The 25,194-nt window shown below is 38.1% G+C and overlaps 1 protein-coding gene and 1 long non-coding RNA gene across 3 annotated transcripts in view; one reads left to right on the forward strand and one right to left on the reverse strand.

Moving 5' to 3' along the window:
* The window catches only part of fbxl4 (F-box and leucine-rich repeat protein 4), a 608,311-nt gene that overhangs the window by 467,610 nt on the left and 115,507 nt on the right, over positions 1-25,194 (reverse strand). The gene's annotated exons all lie outside the window — the stretch shown is intronic.
* Positions 1-25,194, forward strand: part of LOC133596588 (uncharacterized) — a 192,302-nt gene that overhangs the window by 146,426 nt on the left and 20,682 nt on the right. The window contains exon 2 of the long non-coding RNA XR_009814624.2: positions 21,699-21,853. This is a non-coding gene — a long non-coding RNA (uncharacterized lncRNA). The remainder of the gene's footprint in view (positions 1-21,698; positions 21,854-25,194) is intronic.

Here is a 25,194-nt window from a genome sequence, read left to right on the forward strand (position 1 = left end):
CAAGACTCCGCCTCCACTCCCATCTGACACCTCTTCCTTCTCCAAATCAACCAAAGACTCACTGCTTTTCTTTGAGACTTTTTGTTTTAAATTCAGTGTTTATTGCATAAGAATAGACAAAATGTCGTAGTGACGGCCAGATCCATTTGTATTTTCCCGTCTCCTTCAATGTGTCTATTAAGTCCAGTACACACAAATATATATATATATATATATATATATATATATACATATATATATATATATATATATATATATATATATATATAAATATATATATATATATATATATATATATATATATAAATATATATATATATATATATATATATATATATATATATATATATATTTGTGTGTACTATATATATATAAAATATATATATATATATATATATATATATATATATATATATATATATATATATATATATATATATATATATATATATGCATATATTTTTTTTTATCCTTACAGATTTCCTAGATATGAGATATGAGTGTTCCTATTGCTCCTATAGTGTGTAGAACAGTAAGAGATAAGAAACAAATAATACCATACATGCAGAGCCGTAACCAGGATTTGACAAATACCAAGGTCAAAAAATGGTGCTCCAAGAAGACCTTTGAAAGGATAAAGTCATGTGTATCCCAGCGCCATATAAATAGTATTACCTTGAGCAACACAATGAACAATCCAATTTTTCTAATTAGGGTGTTAGTCGTAATAAACCATTTCAACATCATGAAAACATACCGTATTTATCGGACTGTAGGGTTCACCTACGGTCTGCACCTACCGTACATACATATATATAAATGTATGTGTGTGTATATACATGTGTATATATATATACATGTATATGTATATATAAAAATATGTATATGTATGTATGTATGTACATGTATATAAATCTATATATATATATATATATATGTATATATGTATATATGTATGTATGTATGTATATGTATGTATATATATATATGTGTATATATATGTACACACATGTATTTAAAATACATACACATATATATACATATACATATATACACATATATATATACATATACATATACATATACATATATATATATATATATATATATATATATATATATATATATATATATATATATATGTCAATCAATCAATCAATGTTTATTTATATAGCCCTAAATCGCAAGTGTCTCAATATATATATTTATATATATATATATACATATATATATATATATGTATACACATATATTTAATATACATACACGTATATACATATACATATACATATATACATATATATATATATATAAATATATATATATATATATATATATATATATATATATATATATATATATATATATATATATATATATATATATATGTATATATGTATATGTATATATCCATCCATCCATCCATCTTCTTCCGCTTATCCGAGGTCAGGTCGCGGGGGCAGCAGCCTAAGCAGGGAAGCCCAGACTTCCCTCTCCCCAGCCACTTCGTCCAGCTCTTCCTGTGGGACCCCGAGGCGTACCCAGGCCAGCCGGGAGACATAGTCTTCCCAACGTGTCCTGGGTCTTCCCCGCGGCCTCCTACCGGTCGGACGTGCCCTAAACACCTCCCTAGGGAGGCGTTCGGGTGGCATCCTGACCAGATGCCCGAACCACCTCATCTGGCTCCTCTTGATGTGGAGGAGCAGCGGCTTTACTTTGAGCTCCCCCCGGATGGCAGAGCTTCTCACCCTATCTCTAAGGGAGAGCCCCGCCACCCGGCGGAGGAAACTCATTTCGGCCGCTTGTACCCGTGATCTTGTCCTTTCGGTCATAACCCAAAGCTCATGACCATAGGTGAGGATGGGAACGTAGATCGACCGGTAAATTGAGAGCTTTGCCTTCCGGCTCAGCTCCTTCTTCACCACAACGGATCGATACAGCGTCCGCATTACTGAAGACGCCGCACCGATCCGCCTGTCGATCTCACGATCCACTCTTCCCTCACTCGTGAACAAGACTCCGAGGTACTTGAACTCCTCCACTTGGGGAAGGGTCTCCTCCCCAACCCGGAGATGGCACTCCACCCTTTTCCGGGCGAGAACCATGGACTCGGACTTGGAGGTGCTGATTCCCATCCCAGTCGCTTCACACTCAGCTGCGAACCGATCCAGTGAGAGCTGAAGATCCTGGCCAGATGAAGCCATCAGGACCACATCATCTGCAAAAAGCGGAGACCTAATCTTGCAGCCACCAAACCAGATCCCCTCAACACCTTGACTGCGCCTAGAAATTCTGTCCATAAAAGTTATGAACAGAATCGGTGACAAAGGGCAGCCTTGGCGGAGTCCAACCCTCACTGGAAACGTGTCCGACTTACTACCGGCAATGCGAACCAAGCTCTGGCACTGATCGTACAGGGAGCGGACCGCCACAATCAGACAGTCCGATACCCCGTACTCTCTGAGCACTCCCCACAGGACTTCCCGAGGGACACGGTCGAATGCCTTCTCCAAGTCCACAAAACACATGTAGACTGGTTGGGCAAACTCCCATGCACCCTCAAGGACCCTGCCGAGAGTATAGAGCTGGTCCACAGTTCCACGACCAGGACGAAAACCACACTGTTCCTCCTGAATCCGAGGTTCGACTATCCGGCGTAGCCTCCTCTCCAGTACACCTGAATAGACCTATGTATATATGTGTATGTATATTAAATATATGTGTATACATACATATATATATATATAAATATATATATTGAGACACTTGCGATTTAGGGCTATATAAATAAACATTGATTGATTGATTGACATATATATATATATATATATATATATATATATATATATATATATATATATATATATATATATATATATATATATATATATATATATATATATATATATATATATACATACATATATATGTATATGTATATGTATGTATATATATATGCTCACACTATCATTTCATAGAACCCACATTCAGTTAAAATAAATAAATAAAAATACCACTGTTTCATGTCATGATTACACAAAAAGGTAAGGAAAAAGACACATTGCCATGATGCTTCTTCAATTAGAGTTGTTTTAAATCAACTTGGTTCTTGATAGATTTTCTGTCAGGCTCCTCCCACTGTGAAGGTTGTGTCGATCAATGGCAGACATATTTTTGTATAATACATTTTAGTCTCGCTGGAGAGTACCATTTTTTTTACTAATTAGGAATATATTTGTGCCCCTTTTTTAATGAAAAAAAAGGTCAGTAACAAGTATGGAGTGAATTGCTGCTTGTCGACATGACAATCCCGATACAACCCTTTCACTGCCTTGAGTATCGGCATGTATCAATATCAATCCGATACAATATCAGCACAAGTCGATGCATACTTGTCAACATTCCCGGTTTCAGCCGGGAAATCCAGTTTTTTTGCCCATGCTTTTTTTTCCCCAAATTTTGCTCCCCATGAGAAATAAGAACCTCTCCAGTAGTGCCGTTACTGCAGAGATTTCGCTCAGCTCGACTCAAGGCTCGGCGACACGCAGAGGTGGGCTTATTCAAAAAAGAGTTGCATGTTACGTGATTCAATCAAATTAACATTGCGAGAGTGATGCATGAACACGATGACCACCGAAAAGACAACTCTGCCAAAAGCCCAAACTTTAGGCCTGATTTTGCGTGTACTAAAACACGTGCAATATTGATAGCACACGCAAAGCTGATATATTAAATGTGTGCAAAGTGCATTGCGTCTGGTAAATGAGCAGAACAAGGCGTGCAATCCATTTTGCATCTCTGTCTTCATTAATGTGCAAAAAATATGCTGATAATCAAAACGCCCACAATACTGGGAGGAGAAAATGCAAGTATTATACAGCTTGCGGAATTTCATTTATCAACACTCATCACCGTTTTGGGAGCACTATTTTGATGTTTTGTTTAGCACTTATTAAAAAGGACCTGCAAAGTGTAAGTTTCAACATATTTGGACGGTCAGAAATAAAATAGATTAGACATTTCTATACAACATCTTTTTGGAATTCTATAGCTGCTGTATGAATTAAAGGACTGATTAAAACAAATTAAATTGATCATCCATCCATTTTCTACCGCTTGTCCCTCTCGGGTCCGTGGGGAATTCAATTGATGTGTTTTGTTGTAATTTTATATTTTTTTTAGAGACGTTCGTTTTTTTCACATAGAATACATATTAATAACATATATACATCCATCCATCCATTTTCTACCGCTTTGAAGTATGCATTTGTCTTCAACACAGTAGTGCAGATTACTCCCCATGAACCTTTAGCAGTCAAAAAACTAACAAAAAAAAAGTGGTGTCAATGTACAAAACCCAAAACCAGTGAAGTTGGCACATTGTGTAATTCGTAAATAAGAACAGAATCCAATCATTTGCAAATCATTTTCTACTTATATTCAATTGAAAAGACTGCAAAGACAAGATATTTAATGTTCGAACTGAGAAACGTAATTTTTTTTTGCAAATAATCATTACTTTAGAATTTAATGGCAGCAACACATTGCAAAAAAGTTGGCACAGGGGCATTTTTACCACTGTGTTACATGGCCTTTCCTTTTAACAACACTCAGTAAACGTTTGGGAACTGAGGAGACCAATTTTTGAAGCTTTTCAGGTGGAATTATTTCCCATTCTTGCTTGATGTACAGCTTAAGTTGTTCAACAGTATGGTATTTTAGGCTTCATAATGTGCCACACATTTTCAATGGGAGACAGGACTGGACTACAGGCAGGCCAGTCAAGTACCTGCACTCTTTTACTATGAAGCCACGTTGTATTAACACGTGGCTTGGCATTGTCTTGCTGAAATAAGCAGGGGCGTCCATGATAGCGTTGCTTGGATGGCAACAAACCCGTATGTACCTTTTAGCATTAATGGTGCCTTCACAGTTATGTAAGTTACCCATGCTTTGGGCACTAATACACCCCCATACCATCACAGGTGCTGGCTTTTGAACTTTGCGCCTATAACAATCCAGATGGTTCTTTTCTTCTTTGGTCCTGGAGGACACAACGTCCACAGTTTCCAAAAACAATTTGAAATGTGGACTCGTCAGACCACACTTTTCCACTTTGCATCAGTCCATCATAGATGAGCTCGGGCCCAGCGAAGTCGGTGGCGTTTCAGGGTGTTGTTGATAAATGGCTTTCGCTTTGCATAGTAGAGTTTCAACTTGCACTTACAGATGTAGCGACAAACTGTAGTTACTGACAGTGGTTTTCTTAAGTATTCCTGAGCCCATGTGGTGATATCCTTTACACACTGATGTCACTTTTTGATGCATTACCGCCTGGACCGTAGATGGGGAATTCCCTAAATTCTTTGCAATTGCTCGTTGAGAAATGTTGTTCCTAACATGTTCGACAATTTGCTAACGCATTTGTTCACAAAGTGGTGACCCTCGCCCCATATTTGTTTGTGAATGACTGAGCATTTCATGGAAGCTGCTTTTGCAGGCATCAAATTCCAAATGAACTAATATTTGCAAAAAACTACAAAGTTTTCCATTTCGAACATTAAATATCTTGTCTTTGCAGTCTATTGAAATGAATATAACTTGAAAAGGATTTACAAATCATTGTATTCTGTTTTTATTTACAATTTACACAACGTGCCAACTTCACTGGTTTTTGGGTTTATACAAAAGTAGATGCACTGGACGACCGCTTCTTAAATGCCCTTAAAAAGTGATAGATGTCTTCTGCTTGTTTGAAAACACAGCAAACGTCACAGGCAGGAGAATGGTAACGTGAATGTGCTGTAAATTGCCAAGTCTGTGTAATCATGTTTTGTTTTAGTCATGTTTTGTTTTGTTTAGTTATTGGACTCTTTAGTTTCTGGCTTTTCACTCCCTTGTCTTGTTTCCATGATTACCCATTAGTTTCACCTGTTCCACGTTTGGACTCATTGTGCACTCTTGTTTGTCACCATAGCAACCATTAGTTTTCACCTGTCACGTCACGCACCTGTTTCACGTTTTGAGTCACGCACCTGTTTTCGTTAATCATCTCTGTAGTATTTAAGTTCATTGTTTTCAGTTTGTCTTTCTGGTGACATCCCACATTTATGCTTCTGCACATTCCTTACACTTTTTTTCATGTCCATCGTTCATGCTGCTCCTTTAGTCCATGCCAAGTAAGTTTTGTTTATTAATGCCACAGTTAGTGGGTTTTTTTGTTGCTCATAGTTTCTGCCTTTGTGCAAGTATTTGTTTTCATAGCCAAGTTGTTTCTCCGCCACTGTGCGCGCTTTTCGTTTGTACTTTTTTTTTGTAGTTATAGTGTTAAAATAAATCATGTATTCACCTTCACGCCATGTCTGGTCCAAATCACTTGCATCTCGGGAGAACAAACCACGCCACAGTCCTAGTCATGACATAAATGAGTATCACCGTATAGTTCACCCAATGTCCTCATTTAAAGAAGGCGGTCTGCACCACTTTTCAATTGCACAAAACTAGTGTTAGTAGATCACACGCAACACGCCCACTAATTGCACACGCTATTTTATAGATTACACAGGCTGTTTAGCACGAGGCATTTGGATCTTGGTAAATTGGGCCCTTTATGTAAATATCTTGACAAATAGGAGACCTATTAGCTTGACCTAAAGAACAGGAAGCTGTTTGCTCACACATTCTCATAGCTTCTGTAATATCGAGGAAGAAAAGACGTGTCGCAAGAAAAGGCAGCGCCACAGAGCCAATCAATGAGCTTGTAGCTTCCGCTTATAACCAATATCAATATCGGATTGTAACACCTCTAATGACAACAGTGTGGACAAGAGTAACCTTACAAAAATGTGGAAGTTTCCTCATTTATTATTTAAAGTTAAAGTTAAAGTTAAAGTACCAATGATTGTCACACACACACTAGGTGTGGCGAAATTATTCTCTGCATTTAACCCATCACCCTTGATCACCCCCTGGGAGGTGAGGGGAGCAGTGGGCAGCAGCGGTGGCCGCGCCCGGGAATCATTTTTGGTGATTTAACCCCCAATTCCAACCCTTGATACTGAGTGCCAAGCAGGGAGGTAATGGGTCCCATTTTTATAGTCTTTGGTATGACTTTAATTTTGAACGCCAAAAAATGTGTCTTTTAAAAAAATGGAGGATGCACTTGAGCGAGTGCATTCATTTGTGGCCTGTTTTTGTGGGTGTCACTCAAGGTAATGAGCTTGATAACACTTTTCCTGTGAAGTGTACATTTAGACAGATTACTCCTCAAACACAAATTCCCAACCCGTATGGCAAATAGAAGATGCAAAAGACGTTTTTGCACAAGACTTAAATAGAAAGAATTAAAAGGTATCTGACACACTGGTTTTCAGCATTCCATATCCATGTGCATCTTAAACTAACATTGGGTGTAGTTCAGGGGTGTCAAACATATGGCCCGTGGGCCGAATCAGGCCCGCAAACGGGTTTTATCTGTTCGCGGCCCACGTAATCAATTTAAAAATGAGCTGATTTTTTTTTTTTATGAGAGAAACTGCTGTTGTATATGTGTCCACTGGATGTCACAATAGCAATTCTGTTAGACAAGCAAACGGTTCATACCAGGGCCTCGACCCAAACGAAAAGTAAAAGGGCAGGTTTTAAACACATTGTTATTTGGCAACCTCATTGGCCCAAAATGTCTCTGTCAAAAATGAGAAAAGTCAACGCAGAATGTAACTCAACCCTCTTATTCTACCTCCGTTTCTTATGGTTTGTTGAGTTAGCACAGGATTAATACTTGGCCATGACAAATTAGGTTTTTGATACCTAGAAAAGTTTCCATCCATTTATTGGGTTATTTGTTCAATCCCAGATAGGCTGTGACTTAAGGTTTAATCATGGCTTTGTAAATACACTGAGACAAAGTCTAGGTTTATTGTGTTCTCTATCATGTTTGTAAAACTCCCTCATTTTTTTCCTCAGAATGTTCAACAAACTTGAAGTGTTTTGTCAAGAGGATTATTTGTGATTTGTACATTTTCAGAATGTGCTTTTTTTTATTTCCTGGACGAAGTAAAACAAAGAAAACAACCTGAAGTTGTCTTCATTTTTAAGTTATCATGCCATGATTTTACCAGTCCGGCCCATTTGAGATTATACAGTATTTTCCTCTATGTGGCCCCCAAGCTAAAATGAGTTTGACACCACTGCTCTAGTTCTTGACTCAATCCGTTCAATCAGTGACGTGCGGTGAGGTTGATGGCTGGTGAGGCACTGACTTCATCACAGTCAGATTTACAAACATATGAACCCTAAAGAGTATCTTATTCACCATTTGATTGGCAGCAGTTAACGGGTTATGTTTAAAAGCTCATACCAGCATTCTTCCCTGCTTGGCACTCAGCATCAAGGGTTGGAATTGGGGGTTAAATCACCAAAAATGATTCCCAGGCGCGGCGCCGCTGCTGCCCACTGCTCCCCTCACCTCCCAAGGGGTGAACCAGGGGATGGGTCAAATGCAGAGGACAAATTTCATTACACCTAGTGTGTGTGTGACAATCATTGGTACTTTAACTTAACTTTAACTTTACACATACAAACTGTAGCACACAAAAAAGCACATTTAATAAAAAAAACGTTATTATGGTCTTACCTTTACTTAGAAATTAAGTCCATGCGCCGCAACTAAAGCCCTCACTTAAACTTTCCACGTGCAAGATTGAATCTATTTAAAAAAGTGTAACCGAGGGTTTATAAATGTTGCCTATACTGTATGAAACTACAAAATAACAAACACGGAGGCTCCAGTTTACACGAGGACCACTTCATTTACCTTCTTTCAAAAACCTCCGCAACGTGACATCACTTCCGCTCTTAGCGCCTTCAAAATAAGAGCTCAAGGCATATACTGTATAACAGCGCTTAACAGGAACTTAACATCACAAAGAGGAAAGCCCATGAAAATAGGTTACAAAAGTTATTTAATAAGAAGCAAAAAAGTGCAAAAACAATAATGTTCGTGTTGGAGGAGTTGTGAATTAGGTACACCTGTAGTCTGCAGGTGTATCTAATGTTGTGTCCCTGCAGTCATTCACAACTCCTCCAACACCAACATTATTGTTTTTGCACTTTTTGACTTCTTATGAAATATTTTTTTTAAATAGATTCAATCTTGCACGTGGAAAGTTTAAGTGTGGGCTTTAGTTGATATAACAATTCTACGGCGGGGGTGCAGGAGGCGAGCCTCACACAGTGCGTCTTTTGCAGCCGTTTTATGATCGCTCAGCACAAGAAATACTTTACACACATACAGTTGTTGACAAAATACACTGTACATTATATACCTCAGCTAACTAAACTATGGAAATGTATAATATAGTTCATATAGCAATACGGTCTCACTGCACAGCAGGCCAGCAGTTAGCCGAGTCATTGCGCAATCCATGTTGCGGCACTGAGTGACGTGCCTCAACTGGCTGCTGATCACCGCACCGTCTCTTCTCAGTATTTGAACGGCAAATGTGAAAATTCAGCGATTTTGAATAAAAATAATCTAAAACTGGTGAAGTTAAATGGAAAATAACTTTATAGTATAATCACTGGATACATATAACAATTTAATTTTTTTTTTTTCTTTTTACATTTTTTTTCTTTCCATGATGGCAGGTGAGGCCGTGCCTCACCTGCCTCTAGTGACTGCACGTCACTGCGTTCAATAGATGCTTGGACATATAGATTTTAAATGTTGTTTTAAATGTAATACTTCTCTTTTGTTTGAGAAAAAAATGCTGTATATTACTGAGGAGCTTGGGTCAAACAAAAACCTGGCGTACGCTCTTGTTTTTTACGTCAGAGATGAGATCTATCAAGAGTGGACTCGACAAGGAAATGTCCAGATGTGATCGTTTGGGCTTCAAAGATTGAGGCACAAAATTTACTTTTTTGCCAATGCGTTTAATGCTTAATATTCATCTAAATATTAGTGAGGACAACTATTCATTTATCCGGGCAATCATTTTGCCAGCTATTGCTGTCACAATGTGTCCCAGTTGAGCGGACAGTTGCAGCCACCGGTAGTTGCGGTACAATGGCACCGGAGACGGTGGAGGAATGGCCAGAGTTTGTGTCACCGCAAGTAGCTCTCCTGGGTTGTAATAATAAATTGAGTAATCAAACAAGAGTCAAAGTATTTAAAAAAAAAAAGTTAAAGTACCAATGATTGTCACACACACACTAGGTGTGATGAAATTTGTCCTCTGCATTTGACCCATCCCCTTGATCACCCCCTGAGAGGTGAGGGGAGTAGTGGGCAGCAGCGGTGCCGCGCCCGGGAATCATTTTTGGTGATTTAACCCCCAATTCCAACCCTTGATGCTGAGTGCCAAGCAGGGAGGTAATCGGTCCCATTTTTTATAGTCTTTGGTATGCCTCGGCCGGGGTTTGAACTCACAACCTAAGCGGCTATAAACACATAACACATATAAACACATTTTGTTGTAAGTTACACAAGTTATATTTATATTGGGAGAAATCAGTCATCCACCTCTTTAAGTTTAACATTTTATTGCAGCGACTATCTTTTCAAACTACTATATCCCACTCAATCCTCTTTCGTTCGCTCAAAACACGAGAAAGAAGCACCTCCTAATGAATTCTGATTGGCCAGAGCATTCATATCTCAGGCACATGGCTATTTATAATATGATTAGCATGTTTATCAAGTAGGTGATCTGGGCGTGCCCAGCCAAGCAAATGTCTGTGATAAATTGCACGTTGATTGGGATGTAACAAAGAAATGTACTTGGATTAGTGCATGCGCACACTTTAATACGTTTGAATTTTTTCTTGCGTATACTGTCGGTATCAAAATTTTACAGTACAATGTTATCATGGTATTCAGGCATCTGTACGATATTATAGTAGTGTATGACAAAAAAAAAAGACTTAAAAATGCCATTGTGTGTTAAATGAAGTGGCAGGAATGTTTAGGCTAAACACAAACATAATGCTAAAATGTTCTAATCATATTTATTACTATAAACATGGATTTTTAAGTTCAAAGAAAAGTGCAGGAACATCCACTGTTTCAAGCAGATATTAAAAAAAACTTACAGTTGATGTCTTTAAAGTGACAATGTGTAACAAGTGTAAAACAATAATGTTCACTTTTGTGTGTTTCAAATTTGGCTTAATGAGAAATAGTGTCCTGATAGCTCTAATAATCTGATAGCTCAGTTACAGCTCATGTTATTCTATTCTGTTTTATATGTGTTATATGTTGCACGATTGCACCAAGTAAAATTCCTAGTTTGTGAACCCGTTCTCAAACAATGGCAATAAAAACTATTCTGATTTTGATTCTGATTCTGATTCTGATTCTAAAGTGGACATTTTTTAATCAGTTTGGAAAATGTTGTTTCTCAAAAGTTACCTAACAATTTAACTTTTAATAATGGACCTACCTCACCCGAGAGAGTTCCGTGGTACACAATAGATGGATGGACAGAGAGTTTTTCAAACAGCTTCTCAGTTTACTGGTATTTCCGCGGTTTACAGTTTTTTTTTGTTTATTTCCCTCCGTGATGTGACCAGCTGGCTCTATGTTGCCTTGGATATGAGACGAAAGTGGCACCCTTTGCTTTGCAGAATGCAGACTTTCTTACCTCCGCCAAAGAGGTTATGTTTTTCGCTTAGGTTTGTTTGTTTGTTTGTTTGTTTGTTTGTTTGTTTGTTTGTCAGCAACAAAACTCAAAAAGTCATGGACGGATATTTTCAGAAAATGTCCAAAAAAACGATTCCTCTCATCTACTACTACTACGAGCACACCTCACTTCCTGCTTGTGGTGTTTGATGCCCCCACAATGCAGCCTCGCGCTGCACAGAGGATTCTGGGAGATGTAGTTTATTTTCAGACCCGGTCAACGCTAAAGCGCCAGAAAAACTACACTCACCAAGTTTTCGTTTGATACCGTCACACGTCACGGCAATAGCTTTACAGCCCTAGTGCGATTTGAACGAAAGCTAATTATTTGTAGGAAATCCAGGCAACTCTTAATAAATGAGGCCTCAGGTCATTTGCTGTGTAGGAATTGGTACAGTGTGCATTTAATCGATATTAGTACCAAATCTGTACTTTGAAATAAAATTGAAAACATGCACTTTTTTTGTACAAAAAAACAGTGCCTACATTTTTAATGGAATTTTGTGACAATCAAGTTAATAATTTTAATGTTTGAGATCTTAGCATAGATCAGACCCCCTGTGTCTATTTTCATCAAAACACCTTTTTAATTTGTTCATTTCCACTGTAATTATTTTCATCAGATTGTGTGCATTCTCCCCTTGCACCAGTAAAATGTGCAAATAAATAGATAATTTTAGGGTCTTTCGAGGCCTTAGAGGCGTCTTTCATACCCTCCTGAGAAGCAGCATCCTCTGCAGTGGACATTTGTGCACATGCATAAAAGGATATTGCTTTTTTCGAAAATATGTAACTCGTTTAAAAGAAAACCCAATGTTAACCCCTCTGGAATCTATAACCATGATGATTTTAGCATTGGTATCATACCAGTTGTCAAATGACAAGTCACAGGTTGGTTTTTTTTTCTTCTCAAAACATAGTACTTACGAAATAGTTGTTAAATCTTTTAACTAAAACGCCATTAAAAAAATATTCAACTTTAGATGTTTTCATGCAGGTCACAACTTCAAGTAGAAGCATGTCAACCTGCTTGGAAGGCATGCTGGGAGGCATGCGAGGCATATTGATCCAACTATAACATCCAGCTGTTTGTTTACCAACAACAAATCAATGCAGGGCTCGGTTGGGGACTGACATGCCTGGCCTCTGGTCGGCTCAGAGCACTTACACACTCTTAGGACACACACTAAGGACGCAGCATGAAGGTAGTGTGTGTGGTTTTTGAGCAGAACTCAGAGTGGATATTGCCGCGTGCCTAAATTGCTCAATTTCAGATAATGTTCTTGTTTTTCTTCTTATACGCAGGGCACAGTTCAAACACTATTGAAGTAATACCAGCATGTATAAACGTACTAATAATCCACAGATCAGGCTACTGTAATAATCACAATCAGCAGATATGCAGGGGACATTACAGTTGCACAGTGGGGTTTTTTTCCAAGTCAGTCACAAAACACTGCCCACGTGCCCTCTTGCCAATGAAAGAGAGATGGCTTTGCCAAAGTGTTCTTCCTGTCAGGGGATAGACATCCTGTGAAAATGACTTCGCTTTTAAGTGATCAGGGACACAATTACACACTTCTCATTTTGTGCTGAAAATGCATTCCAAGGTTCACCTGAAGTTAATGGGAATCTTTTAGTACAAAAATCACATTTTGCGTTGCAGTCAACACTGTGACTCGGCAGGGATATTAGAGAGAGATTTTGCACAGTATGGATGACAAGAAACCTATAATACATTTTAGATGCCTGCTGTCACATTAGTTTGAAATTTAGCAGTGCGACAGTGAATTTTGCCCATTTACCAATGCTAGAGTATTATTCATTAAACAGCAAATTTCATAGTTTTCAAAATTGTGATTGCGTGGCAAGCAGTCACGGTGTCGACCACGTTTCATCCCAAGTCAGCTGTGACAGGCTCAAACTCCGTGCAACTTGGAACACCAGGAGATGTCTAGAAAATGGACGAATGGCATTTAATGAAAGCAAAGCGGTCTTGCATGTAAACTACACCATCATACAAACTTGGGATGTGAAGCTTACACCAATTTCATTATTCTGTTCGAATCCGATTTTTGGGGTGATGACTCGATTCAGAGTCGATTTTCGATTCGAACCAATTCTTGCAATCAAATATAATATGTACAAATGACAGGAAACATTTTTAAAACAAGTTGCAGGTTACAAAAGCTTATCTTGGCTGCTGACATTTGACGTACACGTGCAGCAAATAAGCGCACAGATGGCCTAAAACAGGGGTCCCTAAACTATAGCCCGCCAGCATCCAAAATCTGGCCCGCGGGAAATCCCAAGTTTAAAAAAAAAATATATATATATATATATATATATATATATATATATATATATATATATATATATATATATATATATATATATATATATATATATATATATATGTATGTGTGGGGAAAAAAATCACAAGACTATTTCATCTCATCAATAAAAGGCTATCGATAGCCTTTTATTGATCAATAAAAGGCTATCGATGCTGTCATCTAGCAAAGCTGAATTTGACCAAGCAACCCCCCCGTACCAAAAAGCCCTTGATGAAAGCGGATACAATTTCACCCTCACCTATGAACCCACGCCAGGAAACCAGCCAAAAAAGAACAGAAAACGAAACGGCATCATCTGGTACAACCCCCCATACAGCAAAAACGTCTCAACGAACATTGGACACAAATTCCTCAACCTGATTGACAAACACTTTCCCAAAGACAACAACCTAAGAAAAGTATTCAACAAGAACAACATCAAATTGAGCTACAGCTGCATGAACAATATACGACAAATCATCTCAAACCACAACAAAACAATTGCAAATGAGCCGTCGACCCCCAGTCAGAACGACTCCAAAACCAACAAAGCATGTAACTGTCGAAAGAAACCTGATTGCCCCCTCTTCGGGGGGTGCTTACAAACATCAGTTGTCTACCAATCTAAGGTAATACGCAAGGACATTAACACATCCGACACATATGTAGGATTAACCGAGGGTGAATTCAAAACCAGATGGAACAACCACAAGGCTTCTTTCAGGAACAAAAACCTGCGAAATACCACAGAACTCAGCAAACACATTTGGGACCTCAAAGACAATAATGTTGAATATTCAATAACATGGCAAATTCTTGCATCCAGCACACCTTACAATAGTGGTAATAAAAGATGCAACCTATGCTTGAAAGAGAAACTGTTTATTATCTACCGTCCAGACCTGTCATCCCTCAACAAGCGCAGCGAAATTGTAACAACATGCCGCCATAGACGGAAACACCTCCTGGTAACACATGAACCAATCACCACGCCCCTAGGCCAGCCTGTACCCACCCACTCTGTGCCCTATATAAACCATGGTATGCGAATGCTCCCATTAAAATCTCCTGACGATTGAGGGTACCCCCCTCATGAAACAGGCCTGTAGAGATGAAATAGTCTTGTGATTTTTTTCCCCACACATACATATATTGCGCTCTGCTACGGTATCGAGCACTATTTTTTGGATAACCTTATTAAGACATATATATAAATATATATATATATACATATATATATATATATATATATATATATATATATATATATATATATATATATATATATATATATATATATATATATATATATATATATATATATATATATATATATATATATCCTTCAGTCAATTCACCTACTCAGTGGCCTAGTGGTTAGAGTGTCCGCCCTGAGATCGGTAGGTTGTGAGTTCAATATATTGCGCTCTGCTACGGTATCGAGCACTATTTTTTGGATAACCTTATTAAGACATATATATATATATATATATATATATATATATACATATATATATATATATATATATATATATATATATATATATATATATATATATATATATATATATATATATATATATATCCTTCAGTCAATTCGCCTAGTGGTTAGAGTGTCCGCCCTGAGATCGGTAGGTTGTGAGTTCAAACCCCGGCCGAGTCATACCAAAGACTATAAAAATGGGACCCATTACCTCCCTGCCTCGCACTCAGCATCAAGGGTTGGAATTGGGGGTTAAATCACCAAAATGATTCCCGGGCGCGGCCACCGCTGCTGCCCACTGCTCCAATCACCTCCCAGGGGGTGATCAAGGGTGATCGGTCAAATGCAGAGAATAATCTCGCCACACCTAGTGTGTGTGTGACAATCATTGGTACTTTAACTTTAACTTTAACTTTTAGTGCGCGGGGAATATATATATATATATATATATATATATATATATATATATATATATATATATTAGGGATGTCCGATAATGGCTTTTTGCCGATATCCGATATTTCGATATTGTCCAGCTCTTTAATTACCGATACCGATATCAACCGATACCGATATCAACCGATACCGATATCAACCGATATATGCAGTCGTGGAATTAACACATTATTATGCCTAATTTGGACAACCAGGTATGGTGAAGATAAGGTACTTTTAAAAAAAATAAAATAAAATAAGATAATTAAATTAAAAACCTGTTTTTGAATAAAAAAGAAAGTAAAACAATATAAAAACAGTTACATCGAAACTAGTAATTAATGAAAATTAGTAAAATTAACTGTTAAAGGTTAGTACTATTAGTGGACCAGCAGCACGCACAATCATGTGTGCTTACGGACTGTATTCCTTGCAGACTGTATTGATATATATTGATATATAATGTAGGAACCAGAATATTAATAACAGAAAGAAACAACCCTTTTGTGTGAATGAGTGTAAATGGGGGAGGGAGGTTTTTTGGGTTGGTGCACTAATTGTAAGTGTATCTTGTGTTTTTTTATGTTGATTTAATGAAAAAAATTTAAAAAACGATACTGATAATAAAAAAAACGATACCGATAATTTCCGATATTACATTTTAACGCATTTACCGGCCGATAATATCGGCCGGCCGATATTATCGGACATCTCTAATATATATATATATATACATATATATATATATATATATATATATATATATATATATATATATATATATATATATATATATACATACATACAGCCCAGCCCCCGGCCAAATTGTTTTAACCCAATGCGGCCCCGAGTCAAAAAGATTGGGGACCCCTAGCCTAAAACATGTCTCAAAAATAAATTATTAAAAAATAAATATATTTTAAAAAAAAATTGTGATTCGGCTCTGAATCTATTTTTTGAGCACCCTTAATACCAACCTGTCCCACTTAGGGTTGCGGGGGGTGTTGGAGCCTATCTCAGCTGCATTCGGGCGGAAGGCGGCGTACACCCTGGACAAGTCGCCACCTCATCACAGGGCCAACACAGATAGACAGACAACATTCACACTCACATTCACGCACTAGGGCCAATTTAGTGTTGCCAATCAAATTTTCCTGAGGGAACTCTCCTGAAGGAATCTATAAAGTACTATCCATATCTATCTGTCTAAATTAACTTTCATAAAAAAAATATACTACCTGGTGCCGCCGGACTAGCACAGTTTCACTCCAGAAACACCTACATAGCACATCCTTTAACCCCCAGCAGGGCTATTCAACTGGGGAATGACATCATAACGACCCCCCCAAACTCAATTCAAAACTTTGGAAACAAACATTTCCTAAAAACACTAGAGTGCTCCTGTTGTGCAGAGGGACTTGGTCCACTTTAAACACATTGGCAGATATTTACACCGACATTTTAACTTTGCTAGCAAACATAGAACACTGGTGTCCAAATCTGTGATTTGCATAACCGAAGCGTTCCTCAAGGCACCTTTTTGAGTCCTCTCCTTTTTGAAATTTAAAATGGTTTTTTTTGTAATGTGATTTATGTGACTAAGGTGTTCATGTTGCTTGTTTACTTTCGACGAAGTCAGTAGTCACTTGTTCAACTTCTCTACTTATACTATAAAGTTAAAGTCCCAACGATAGTCACACACACTAGGTGTTGTGAAATTACCCTCTGCATTTGACCCATCCCCATGTTCACCTCTTGGGAGGTGAGGGGAGCAGTGAGCAGCAGCGGTGGCCGCGCTCGGGAATCATTTTGGTGATTTAACCCCCAACCCTTGATGCTGAGTGCCAAGCAGGGAGGCAATAGGTCCCATTTCTATGGTCTTTAGTATGACTCGGTCGGGGTTTGAACTCACGACCTTCCAGTCCCAGGGCGGACACTCTAGCCACAGGCCACTGAGCAGGTGATAGTGATAGGTAATAGTGTTCCTCAAGCTTCCTTTTAAGTCCTCTCCTTTTTCATTTGGGCTATTCAACTGGTGCCCTGTGAGTTCACTTCAAAAACTTTGGAGAGACTCACATTTTTGCAATGGATTCTTAGTGCTGTCATAGAGAAGATCTTTGTCTAGCTTTTTTGCAGGTGGTCCCTAAAAATAGCAGAGCGCTTCTGTATCTCTGACAAAATAAATCAACCAAAATCAAAGGTCATCTGTAGAGGACTTTGGTCCTCTGGAATTTACAAAATCAGAATAATAGTGCTTAGCTTTCTGAAAATGTGGTCCCCAAAACAATTTAGTTGAATATTCTTGCCGTAAAGCAGGCCTTAAATAGGGTTTCTCTTATTTTTCAGGAAATGTTTTTTATTTCAAATGCAAATGTTGACAGGTGTGTAAAATGCTGTAAATATCAGTAGTAGGGTTGTACAGTATACCGGTATTAGTATAGTACTGCAATACTAATGAATCATATCCGGTACTATACCGCCTCTGAAAAGTACCTAAGCATGCTTCACTACACACCGTAGCTCACCGGCGGCAAAATGTAAACAAACGCCATTGGTGGATCTACACCTAACATCCACTGTAATGATATCAAGTACAGGCACATATCTAGTAAATATTTTTTGGCATCACAACATCATCTTTCGGACTTTGAATATGACCAATGTATGATCCTGTAACGACTTAGTATCGGATTGATACCCAAATGTGTGGTATCATCCAAAACTAATGTAAAGCATTAGGGGTGTGGGAAAAAATCGATTCGAATTCGAATCGTGATCCTCACATTGTGCGATTCAGAATCGATTCTCATTTTTTAAAAATCGATTTTTTTTTTTTTGTAAATTTTTTAAAATTAATCAATCCAACAAAACAATACAGAGCAATCCCATAACAATGCAATCCAATTCAAAAACTAAACCCGACCCAGCAACACTCAGAACTGCAATAAATAGAGCAATTGAGAGGAGACACAAACACGACACAGAACAAACCAAAAGCAGTGAAACAAAAATGAATATTATCAACAACAGTATCAATATTAGTAACAATTTCAACATAGCAGTGATTAAAGATCCCTCATTGACATTATCATTAGACATTTATAAAAAAAAAATTAAAAAAAGAACAATAGTGTCACACTGGCTTACACTTGCATCGCATCTCATAAACTTGACAACACACTGTGTCCAATATTTTCACAAAGATAAAATAAGTCATATTTTTGGTTCATTTAATAGTTAAAACTAATTTACATTATTGCAATCAGTTGATAAAACATTGTCCTTTACAATTATAAAAGCTTTTTTACAAAAATCTACTACTCTGCTTGCATGTCAGCAGACTGGGGTAGATCCTGCTGAAATCCTATGTATTGAATGAATAGAGAATCGTTTTGAATCGGGAAAAAAATCGATTTATAATCGAATCGTGACCCCAAGAATCGATATTGAATCGAATCGTGGGACACCCAAAGATTCACAGCCCTATAAAGCATCCAAACAACAGAAGAATATATGATTGTTACATTTTAACAGAAGTGTAGACAGAACAGGTTAAAAGATAAAGTAAGCAGATATTAACAGTAAATGAACAATTAGATTAATAATTTGTTTTCTACCACTTGTCCTTAATAATTTTGACAAAATAATAGAATGATAAATGACACAATATGTTACTGCATACGTCAGCAGCTAAATTAGGAGCCTTTGTTGGGGCGGCATGGCGTAGTGGGTAGAGTAACCATGCCAGAAACCTGAGGGTTGAAGGTTCGCTCGCCACCTCTTACCATCCAAAAAAATCGCTGCCGTTGTGTCCTTGGGCGGGACACTTCACCCTTTGCCCCCGGTGCCGCTCACACCGGTGAATTGAATGATAGGTGGTGGTCGGAGGGGCCGTCGGCGCAAATTGCAGCCATGCTTCCGTCAGTCTACCCCAGGGCAGCTGTGGCTATGAAAGTAGCTTACCACCACCAGGTGTGAATGATTGATGGGTTCTACATGTAAAGCGACTTTGGGTACTTAGAAAAGCGCTATATAAATCCCAGTTGTTATTATTATTATTATTTGTTTGCTTTCTTACTAATAATAGACAAGTTGTCTTGTATGTTCACTATTTTATTTAAAGGGGAACATTATCACAATTTCAGAATAGTTAAAACCATTAAAAATCAGTTCCCATTGGCTTATTATATTTTTCGAAGTTTTTTTCAAAATTTTACCCATCACGCAATATCCCTAAAAAAAGCTTCAAAGTGCCTGATTTTAACCACCCTTCCATTTTCCTGTGACGTCACATAGTGAAGCCAACACAAACAAAGAACAGCAAGCTATAGCGACATTAGCTCGGATTCAGACTCGGATTTCAGCGGTTTAAGCGATTCAACAGATTACGAATGTATTGAAACGGATGGTTGTAGTGTGGAGGCAGGTAGCGAAAACGAAATTGAAGAAGAAACTGAAGCTATTGAGCCATATCGGTTTGAACCGTAGGCAAGCGAAACCGACGAAAACGACACGACAGCCAGCGACACGGGAGAAAGCGAGGACGAATTCGGCGATCGCCTTCTAACCAACGATTGGTATGTGTTTGTTTGGCATTAAAGGAAACTAACAACTATGAACTAGGTTTACAGCATATGAAATACATTTGGCAACAACATGCACTTGGAGAGTGCAGACAGCCCAATTTTCATCAATTAATATATTCTGGAGACATACCCTCATCCGCGCTCTTTTCCTGAAAGCTGATCTGTCCAGTTTTGGAGTTGATGTCAGCAGGCCAGGGAAGCTAGGGTCGATAGGGGGTTTAGCTCGCACGCCTGCGGGAACAAACTGCCGCCATTGCTTGCCGTGCTACCGAGGTCCTTTGTCCCTGAATTGCTCACACACTACGGCAGATTCAATGGGGGTCTGGCGGCAGATTTCTTTGACTTCATCGTTGGAAATGCATCTGCTTTGAGTGTCGCAGGACATCCACACATTCTTGCCATCTCTGTCGTAGCATAGCTTTCGTCGGTAAAGTGTGCGGAACAAACGTCCAATTTCTTGCCACTTTCGCATCTTTGGGCCACTGGTGCAACTTGAATCCGTCCCTGTTCATGTTGTTACACCCTCCGACAACACACCGACGAGGCATGATGTCTCCAAGGTACGGAAAACAGTCGAAAAAACGGAAAATAACAGAGCTGATTTGACTCGGTGTTTGAGAAAATGGCGGATTGCTTCCCGATGTGACGCCACGTTGTGACGTCATCGCTCCGAGAGCGAATATTAGAAAGGCGTTTAATTCGCCAAAATTCACCCATTTAGAGTTCGGAAATCGGTTAAAAAAATATATGGTCTTTTTTCTGCAACATCAAGGTATATATTGACGCTTACATAGGTCTGGTGATAATGTTCCCCTTTAAGGACAAACTTGCAATAAGAAACATATATTTAATTAAAGATGTTTTGTTAAAATAAAGCCAATATTGCAATTTTTTTGTGGTCCCCTTTATTTACAAAGGTATCAAAGTAATGAAAAGTATCGAAATAATTTTGGTACCGGTACCAAAATATTGGTATCTGGACAACACTAATCAGTAGTGAAGAATTATATATACTGTTGCACAGTTGTTCAATAATATGGAGTTAAAATGTATCTATGCCGACCAAAAAAGATTATAACTTATATTTTTACCGTCTTACTGATTAGTTCATGACCCCGCATTTCTAGTGCAAAAAACCTCTCATGGGTTTTCTTGTATTTCATTTTGTTTTCCAGATGATCATAAAAGCTCAGCAAGGAGCATCTCGAGACCAAATGAAGAGGAGGCAGTCGGAGCCTTGCAAAGTGTAACACTGTGCACTCGGCAGCACTCACCACCCACACATGCAGTGTGAGAACGCGTCTGCCCGCTTGAACGCTGGGAAACTGAGGTGAGTTCGCAGCTGCAGAAGCTGGACGAAGCGTGTCCAGATGATAACTTTAACATGTTGTGAATTACATTTGCATTGTTTTTCGCAACTTTTGGACAAACTCATCCTCCCCGAACTCACCGCCAACACATCTTCTGCTTGCTTACTTGGGCCAATATAAACAGAAGAAGTCCGTCAGGGCCACTGGCCACAGAGACTGTGATGTGTAATTACAGCGTGACCCCAGGTCGCACTCCCTTGACCTCCAATCCCTCACTCCTCCATGTGCATCAGCTCCCATGATGCCCATGACCTCCACACACACCTTATTAGCGCTACCAGCACTAAGCCACACGCCTTCATCCCTGTTCCTGTCAGGGATTGCAAACCTGTTGGGAAAAAGAAAAAAAAACTAACTAGGAGAGTTACAGCCATGCCTTTTCTGTTGATCTGTGTCAACAGGGACTTTAGCCGCGGTCTTTGGGGTCCTGGGTTATCATGGACTTTAGAAAGTTGCGACTCTTGGCTATTCAACTGCTTTTATTTTTGTACTCCTTTTCACCCCTTAAGCCTGAATTTAGTTTAACCTTCTTAGAGAAGCACTAAATAAATAAAAAAAAAGCAGACTCCAACACTCAAAAGTGCGGAGTAGTGGAAAACCAAGGAAATTACACCCAAGGGTGGAAAGTGCGTTCACCTTTTGTCAAGATGCTGATGTCTGTGTTAAAAAATCAATGGTATCTTCCCTTCCTCCAATCTCTGTGTGCTGCTGGATCTAACCAAAGATCAAGCTGTTTGCCAATCTGCTATCCACACAAAGCTTTTTGGGAAGTTACAAATATTTGCTTTCTTGGCGGTCGCGAGATGAGACGTATGTTCTTCAACCTGGACAGTCTGTAACGGGGTTTTTGCTTGAAAATGTGTGATTCACATTGGAAAACCACTTATTCTGTTTCTCGGACCGGTTTCTTACTAATGATATTCATTTTACAAAAGGTGGTTTCATTTTGGCAGTTTCCCAACTACAGTTTGGAAAACAGGTTGCACAAAAACAAGGTAGGTTGAGCCGAATAGGGCTGCAACTAACGATCATTTCAATAGTCGACGAGTCAGCGTTTATTTTTTTAATTAGTTGATTTGTCAAACAATTGCTTATGATCTCAACAGAGCTTTCTCTGTTGCGGGTCCCAAAGTCTGGAACGATCTCCCTCTCCATGTGAGACAGGCCCCTTCTTTGGCTATTTTTAAGACCCTTCTTAAAACACATTTTTATTCACTGGCTTTTAACCCAGCATGAGACTTTGAACTGTTTTTAGCTTTTAACTTTTTGAACTGTTTTTAACTTTTAAACTCTTTTTATTTAACAAACTGTTCTTAGGGTAATTTATATTTGCTTTTTAAATGTGTATTTTTATTTCTGTTTTAAACGTTATTTTTTAGTCTGTCCTTTGCCTTCATTTCTTTGTGGTGTACAGCCCTTTGTTTTTCAACTGTGCTTGTCTTTAAAGGGCTTTATAAATAAAGTTGGTATGGTATGGTATGATCTGCTTTACACCTTTGAGTCCATGGCTTGATTTGAACTAATTTCCAAAATCTATGATAGTAAATTGAAACAAAAGAAACATAAATTACCCTACATTCCGGTCTATAGAGCGCACCGGTATTCAAGCCTCACCCATCAAATTTTAGAATGAATAAATATTTTTACATATATGAGCTGCACCAGACTAAAAGTCGCAGATATATACAGGTACAAAAGATTTAGCTTTTTTTTTTTTACATACCTAATTGTTTCCAAACGGGGATTGTCAAACGGCAGTAAAACGGCTGATTTTTAAAAAAAAAACAGAAGTCAACATGGACCCACTAGCTGCAGAAGCCAACTCTCCAATCCGCTAAACAGACTCAATAACTCCACTGTGACATTTTGGTGAATTTACAAAACTGAAACAACACAAAAAGAATGCCATTGTAAGGTAATAAAACTAATACAGACACTTGTAAATATATTGTCATATTCGCTAATGCTAATGACGCTAGCTTGATTACATTACGATAGCACGTACAAATGTGCATGAAAACACCCATACAGACATCACACATGATGGCACTGCTTATTACGTATGTACTGTTTTAGTTATATTGTAAAACAAGCGTTGCTTGGAAAAGTAGCGGCTTCCATCCATCCATCCAATTTCTACCGGGTGCTGGAGCCTATCCCAGCTGCATTTGGGCGGAAGGCAAGGTACACCCTGGTATTTCAGAAATAGTGGTTTTGCCTTATTACACAAAGTAAATAATCACAATGAAAAATAAATAGACTTAAAGTACAAGATATCCTGTAAACTTGGTTTTCACCACAAAAAAACCTAAACAACTATTTCTTACCTTGTACTGTTAGGATTATTTAGCAGCCATCAGTCACCTAAAGGAAAAAAGCTGTAAAAATGTGCATTCCTTATCAAAGTATGAAAAAAATATTTACCACAAGGAATATAAGTGTTTACAGAAACATTGATTATGCACTAATTTTTGCTTGTTAGTTCATAACAGACAAATAAAATGAGTAAATCTCTTTGTTAGATAACAACTGACATCTTACATGCTGCTTAAGTCATTGGATATCCCATGTGGCACTGGAGTCGTTAGTATTGGTTGTAAAAACAATAACATATTGTTTAAATAGGGATGGGTATTTTTTCCATTTGAATCAATACAGTACCAAATCCTGGTACTTGGAATTAATATCATACCATAGCATACCATACCAACTTTAGTAATCAGTGGTACCCATTTTTGGTACTTCTGTGTGTTAGTAAATATGAATTTGTTTAATAATAAAATCATTATTTTACTTAACATTTAACTGTGAACTTATAATAATACCAGTGCTGTCCAGTTGTTAAATTTTGATTCTTACACTTCTGAGTCTCATTTGCAAGTATATTACCCGTTGTATGCAGTTACAATTCCAAGACGTTGGATGGCAGTAGTGTATAGGCTCAGATAGTAGTCTTTGCTTTTATGCTGATTCTAATATTATCAAATTTGAAGGTGTTGAAATTGCCATGTAAAATTGCTAATGCTAGTCATTGTCACGACGAAAAGCGTGCACAGTGGCGGAGAACAAACTATGAAACCAAAAGACTATAGCATTAATGAACAAAAACTTACTTGGCTTGGACTAAAGTTGCAGCATGAAAGATGGACATGAAAAAACAAGTGTCAGGAAGTGAAGAGCATAAATGTGGGATGTCGCCAGAAAGCCAAACTGAAAACAATGAACTTAAATACTACAGACATGATTAACGAAAACAGGTGCGTGACTCAAAACGTGAAACAGGTGCATGACGTGACAGGTG

Source organism: Nerophis lumbriciformis, linkage group LG04 (assembly GCF_033978685.3).
Source record: "Nerophis lumbriciformis linkage group LG04, RoL_Nlum_v2.1, whole genome shotgun sequence".
NCBI lineage: Eukaryota > Metazoa > Chordata > Actinopteri > Syngnathiformes > Syngnathidae > Nerophis > Nerophis lumbriciformis.